The sequence below is a fragment of the Peromyscus maniculatus genome, chromosome 1 (genome assembly GCF_049852395.1).
Source record: "Peromyscus maniculatus bairdii isolate BWxNUB_F1_BW_parent chromosome 1, HU_Pman_BW_mat_3.1, whole genome shotgun sequence".
In the NCBI taxonomy this organism is placed as follows: Eukaryota; Metazoa; Chordata; class Mammalia; order Rodentia; family Cricetidae; genus Peromyscus; species Peromyscus maniculatus.
The window spans coordinates 198,546,423-198,553,393 of NC_134852.1; positions in this window are offsets into that span (position 1 = coordinate 198,546,423).

Sequence of the window (6,971 nt, forward strand, 5' to 3'; positions counted from 1 at the left end):
CCTCTGGTGTAGTGGCTCAAGAGCCATCTTATTTTTGAGACAGGGTCTCCCCCTGAGCTCTGGGGCTCCCAGATCAGGCCAGGCTGGCCGGCCACCGTGGAGCCCCAGAGGTGTGCTCCTCTCCACCTCCCAGTGTTGGGATGACAAGCGTTTATCACCATAGCAGCACTTTTTATGTCGGTGCTGGGAATCGAACTCAAGTCCTCATGCTTTGGAAGCAAACATTTACCGACTTTGCTCCTCCCCTGCCTGGAACTACTGATCCTTCTGCTTCTGCTTCCCAAGTGATGGGGCCCCACAGCTGGATTTCAGGAGGACCTTTGGAAGGTGCTGTTTTATTGGCTGCATTGAATGAGCAAGCAAACTGAGGTTCAGGGTTGGGCCACTGCTCAGTGGTAGAGAGCACATGCCAAAACGTGTCTTCAGCTCGGCGACACTGGGGTTCAGACAGCTTAATACATTTTATTTAGAGGGGAGGAAGAAATTTTAGGAGAGGGAAAAGGGCCGGGCAGTGGTGGTGCAAACCTTCAATCCCAGCACTTAGGAAGCAGAGACAAGTGGAGGTTCGAGGCTAGCCTGGTCTACAGAGCAAGTTTCAGGAGAGCCAGGGCTACACAGAGGAAGCCTGTCTTAAAACAAAACAAAAGGGCGGGGGAGATGGACCAGCAAGAGGAGGCATGGGGGAGAAGAGAAAAAGCGGGGTGAATAAAAAATAAAGGATAAGGCTGGAGAGATGGCTCAGTGGTTAAAGGCACAGGCTGTTCCTTTTTGTTTTTTGTTTGTTTTTATAAACAGTTTCTCTGTGTAGCTCTGGCTGAACTAGAACTTGCTCTATAGACCGGGCTGACCCTGCACTCAAAAATCAGAGATCTGCCTGCCTCTGCCTCCCAAGTTCTGGGATAAAAGGCGTGGACCACCACCACCTGGCTCACACAGGCTGCTCTTGCAGGAGACCAGGATTCAATTGCCAGCACCAGCTCGTAACCATAAGTAAATACAATTCCAGGAGATCACACATCCTCTTCTGGCTTCCAAGGACACCGAATGCACATGGTACAAGGCCAAACACGCATAGTCATAAAATACACTAAAAAAAGAATAAAGTTTAGAGCATATATGAAAAGGCCATCATGAGTTAGGGGATGGAACCCAGAGCCTCTTGCATGCTAGACAAGCACTCTACCACTCAACTATGTCACCAGCCCTGAAAACGTCGTAATGAAACCTATTTCTTCATACAAACATATGAACTAACTCAGAAATAGTTTTGTGTGGCTGGTAAAATGCTCAGGAGGTAAAACACGTGCCACACAGGCCTGAGTACTTGAGTTCCATACCCAGGATCTACAGTGGAAGAAGAGATGACCACCAGAAGCTGTCTATTGACCGCCAGACATACAGCATGGCACTTAAACCACCACATTCACATGTACACATATTACACATGAAACACACACACATTATACAATCTTATCAAGCTGGGCGGTGGTACGCACACCTTTGATCTCCACACTTGGGAGGCAGAAGTGGGTGAATCACTGAGAGTTCAAGGCCAGCCTGGTCTACAAAGTGAGTTCTAGGACAGCCTGGACTGTTTTACAGAGAAACCCTGTCTTGGAAAAAAATAATAATAATAAAAATAAGTAAATAAATAATATATATATATATATATTAAAAACATAATGCATACTTTTCTTTTTTCCAGTGTTCAGGATTGAACCCAAGGCCATGCACATGCAAAACAAGGACTGTTCTAGCTGGGTTTATACCTGTAAACCCAACAGGATTGTAAGTGCCAGTCTATCTTGGGCTACATAGTGAAACCCTATCTTATAAAACAAAATACAAAATCAATGTTCTGCCACTGATCCACAGCCCTTAGCCCAGGAAGACATTTGAACTTTCTCCTAAAACACTTCTCCCTTGCCAGGTAGGGGCAGCAAACATCTTTCATCTCAGGAGGCAGAGGCAGGCAGGTCTCTGTGAGTTTGAGGCTAGCCTGGTCGACGGAGTAAGTTCGAGGACAGACAGGGCTACACAGAGAAACCCTCTCTTGGAAAACCAAACAAAAGAAAACAACCACTTCTCCCTCTTCTCTGCCTTCTACCTAGTAAATGCTTCCTGAATGCCTCAATTCTACTTCCACTATGGATTAACTTGCCCGTTCTCACTTCCACTCCTACCCTTGGTGACTTATGGTCCCTTTTGTTTTTGTTTATTTCTCTGTGTATCTTTGGCTGTCCTAGAACTCACTCTGTAGACCAGGCTGGCCTTGAACTCAACAGAGATCCGCCTGCCTCTGCCTCCTGGTTGCTGGCATTAAAGGCATGCGCCACCACACCCGGCTTTTTTTTTTTTTTTTTTTTTTTTAAGGAAATACCTCAATAGTGTTGAATGAGTGGTTAAGGTAAGATTTCTACTGCCAGAGGAAGCATGCCTCAGGAATTTCTTCCTTCTCAGCAGGGATCAGATACGCAAAGGAAGAAGAAAACATCTTTGGAGCCGCTCTGGGTGAGAACTGCGGTGCAGACAGAACGGATGAGACTGTCTTTCTTGGTTGATACACTTCCTTCTCACTGAGAACTGTGATGGGGTCTGTGGCGTCTAGGGCTGTACTGCCCTGCAAATGCTTACTTACCGACAAAGCTAAACAGGGTCAGGCCTGACTGGAACTTAGATAGGAAAGTTATCATGGAGGCTGTAGACGTAGTTAGTTCAGTGGTTAAGTAGAGCACATGCTTAGCATGGAGTGGGTCTCCCTTTAGTTTCTACTATTGGGGTGGGGACTGGAGAGGTGGCGGCTTAGGGTTAGAGGTTAAGAACACCAGCCCTCTTCCAGAGGACAGGGATTCGGTTCCTAGCACCCACACTGGGCAATCCATAGCTACTCTACTTGTTACTCCAGGTCCAGGGTATCCAAAGGCACCAGGCACTCAGGTGGTGCACACACAAACATGCAGGAAAACACCCACACACATAAATAAATCTTTTTAAAAAGTGGGTGTAATGCCAGGTGGTGGTGGCGCACGCCTTTTATCCCAGCACTCGAGAGGCAGAGGCAGGCGGATCTCTGTGAGTTCGAGGCCAGCCTGGGCTACAGAGTGAGTTCCAGGATAGGCTCCAAAACTACGCAAAGAAACCCTGTCTTGAAAAACCAAAACCAAAACCAAAAAAAAAAAAAAAAAAAAGTGGGTGTGTTGACACACACCTGGAGTCCCAGACCCGGGAAGCTATTCCAGTATGCTTGCAAGTTCCAGACCAATTGGGGCATAGCATGCAATCCTACTTAGAAAAAAAAAAAAAAATCAATATAACCAGGTAAGTCTTCAGAGGGCATGGACCCAAACCAAGACAAATAATGATAAGTTCCCAGGGTTTGGTGATCTGTGAGGTTTTCCTTCACAGTCTTTAGGAACGTGCTTGGAGACAAACCCATGTTTGGCACTGTTCTTACACCTGCGTGACTTTAGGGACTGCCCTAACTGGAGTGATAAAATGAAGAAGCAGACACACACAGAAAAGCTGGGATTGGGTGAACTGTGCACTCTGATGAAGACCAACAAGCAGCCAGGAAACTCAGCTGATTTATTACACACAGCTAAACCTGAACCACGCAGTAGCTGAACTATTTTGGCAGAGTATCTCTGTAGGGGAGTCTCAGGCTGCAGTCATCTCGGAGCAGCAAGCTGTGGCTGATACTTTCTGTGCACACTATCAACATGTTCTGGGGGACTGGGAAGGACCTGCCATTCCTATGGGTTTGGGGCATTGGAGTCCCTGACATAGCTGTACTCATGTCCACAATAAACATTCACTCAGGACGTCATGTCGTTTCTTCCCTACACACTGGAGACTCAGGTTTGTTTTTCCCCCCCGGATTTTTTTTTTTTTTCTTTTGAGACAAATTTCACTGTGTTGCCAAGGCTGGACCCGAACCCTTGGACTCAGGCAAGTCTTGCTCTTCAGTCTCTGAGCAGCTGAGCCTTTAGGAAGCACCTGGCCAGAACATCTTTGTCTTTTTAAGCGATGGTGCTCAAACTGTGGGCTTTGAACATGCTAGGCAAGTACTCTGTCACTGAGCTCCATCTTCAGCCCATCCCTGCCTTTTGGGGAGGAAAGGAAGTCTCACTGTGTAGCCCAGGCTCTCCTCTAACATTAGCCTAAGCCTCCTGAGCGCTAGGAATACAAGTGAGTGTATTTGATCACACCCTGATCAAAATGTCCCTTAGAATGTCTCTCCCACAGCAGAACACTGTCTTATTTTTTACTAGTTTCTCACCAACAGTTTTACTTAAATGTGCAAACTATTTGTTTTTTGCTTTGTTTTGTTTTTTGAGACAGGGTCTTGCTGTCTATTCCTGAATGGCCTAGAGCTTTGTAGCCCAGGCTAGCCTGGAATTCATGGACTACTCTGTCTCTGCCTCCCAAGTGCTGGGATTTGTCATGTGCCCCCACACTCAGCTAAACTTTACTTTTTTCTAATGGAGCAAAGTTGGAGGTTTTTTTTTTTGTTTTTTTTTTTTTTTTTTTTTTAATTGAGACAGCGTCTTGCTCCATAGCCCAGGTAGTCCTGGAACTGACTCTGCACCCAGTTTGATCTTTAATTCAAGATGATGCTTTTGGTAATCTTCCCTCCCCCTTTCTGAGTTCTGGGATTATAGACATGCACTACCATTCCTGGACAAGAAAGGTTTGTTTGTTTGTCTTTTTCAAGACAGGGTTTCTCTGTGTAGCTTTGGTGCCTGTCCTGGATCTCACTCTGTAGACCAGGCTAGCCTCAAACTCACAGAGATCTGCCTGCCTCTGCCTCCCGAGTGCTGGGATTAAAGGCCTGCACTACTACTGCCCAGCATCTAAGAAAGGTTTTTAGCACATATTTAAGCATGCCTTTAATCCCAGAGGCAGGCAGATAGTCCATGAATTCCAGGCCAGTCTGAGCTAAAAAGCTCTAGGCCAGTCAGAAATACAGAGCAAAAACAAACAAACAAACCCAAAGTTTCCATGTTTAAATAAAACTGTTCATGAGAGCCCAGCAATGATGGCGCACGCCTTTAATCCCAGCACTCAGGAGGCAGAGGCAGGCAGATCTCTGTGAGTTCAAGGCCAGCCTGGTCTACTGAGTGAGTTCCAGGACTACATAGAGAAACCCTGTCTCAAAAAAGAAAACAACAACAACAAAAACTGTTCATGAGAATCTAGTAAGAATGATATAAATTCAAGGCCAGCATGGTCCCAGGAGAGCCAGAACTACGTGGTAAGATGCTATCTCTTAAACCCAAATCAAAACCAAGTCAACAAAACAGAAATAGAGTTAGGCATAGTGGCAAACACCTGTAATCCTAGAAATTGGGATATGAAGTTAGGGAGAAAAGGTGTTGTGGGATATTTGTACTCTGTGTGAAGATGTTTTTGCTGTGATTGGTGTAATAAAGAGCTGAACAGCACATACCTAGGCAGGAGAGATAGGCGGGATTCCTGGGAAGCAAAAGGAAACAGAGGAGTCTAGGTGCACGAGAGGTACAAGACGGACGAGAGGTAACGCCATAGAACGTGGATTAATACAAGCAGGTTAACTGAAGTTAGAAGAACTAGTTAGGAACAAGCCTAAGTTATAGGCTGAGCTTTCATAATTAGTGTCTCGGGGTTGGGGATTTAGCTCAGTGGTAGAGCGCTTGCCTAGCATGCACAAGGCCCTGGGTTCGATCCTCAGCTCCAAAAAAAAAAAAAAAAAGAAGTCTCTGTGTCATTATTTGGGAGCTGGCTGGCTAGTGGGATAGAGAAAGACTCGTTACAAAAAGGAACTCAAGGTCATATTTGGCTATAGATAAAGTTGGAGGCCAACCTGGGCTACATGAAACCCAATGTCAACCTATCTACTCCTCCCAACCCCCCCCACTCCAATAGCCAGGCATGGTGACACATGCCACCTCAGCACGTGGGGGCAAAGACAGGATTGTACCAAGCTAGCTTCAGCTACATAGTACACGTGCAATGATGTCTGTGATAATTTGTAATAGTGAAAAACTGGAAATAATGAAAACATCTAAATAATTATACATTCATGTAATAGAACTAGTTTTCATTAATAGTTCAGGAAGCATTTGCCTGGTGACTTAATTAACACATTGCTACATTAAAAAAGCAAATTGTGAAAATATTACATATAGAACGTTGCCACTGTTAAATGAATATGGAATCAACATGGTGGCTCATTCCCTGTAATCCCACACTCAGGAGGCTAAGGCAGGATTGTTGCAGGTTAAGACCACCCTGGATACATAATTCAAAGCTAGCCTAAGCTACAGAGTAAGACACTGTCTCAAAAAACCCATCCCCCAAATAAAAATATCTCAAAAAACCCCATCCCCCAAATAAAAAGACCAGTATGTGTTGCTGTACTTTCTTCTTATTGTTGAGACAGGGTTTAACATGGGTTGGTTGGTCTCAGACTTGCTATATGGTGGAGAATGGTCTTGAATTCTTAATTTTTTTCTTTCTTTTACATTTGTTAATTTTGTGTTTGCAAATGTGCATGCATGGGCACACACTATGTATGTGTGTGTGTGTGTGTGCGCGCGTGCGTGCGTGCGTGCACGTGTGTGTGTGTGTGTGTGTGTGTGTGTGGTGTGTATGTGTGTAGGTAAGAAAACAACTTGTGGAGGTCAGTCCTTCCTCTCCTTCCACTATGTAAGTTCCAGGGATCAAACTCAGGTCCTCAGGTGCCTTTATGGGTTGAGCCATGTGATAGGCTTCAATAGTTGATCCTCTTGCCTCCCCCCCCCCAGCTGGTGTTATAGTCATGTGCCACCACACCTAGTTTGTTATACTTTTTGATATCTGTATGTGTGTGCTTTCATGTATGTGGAGGTTAGAGGTAGATGTTGATAGGGGTGAAGTGTAAAAATACAGAAAAGGATTGTGGCTGGCTGGGATAATCAGAAAAGCTTTCTTACATTAAATAAGGTTTGAAG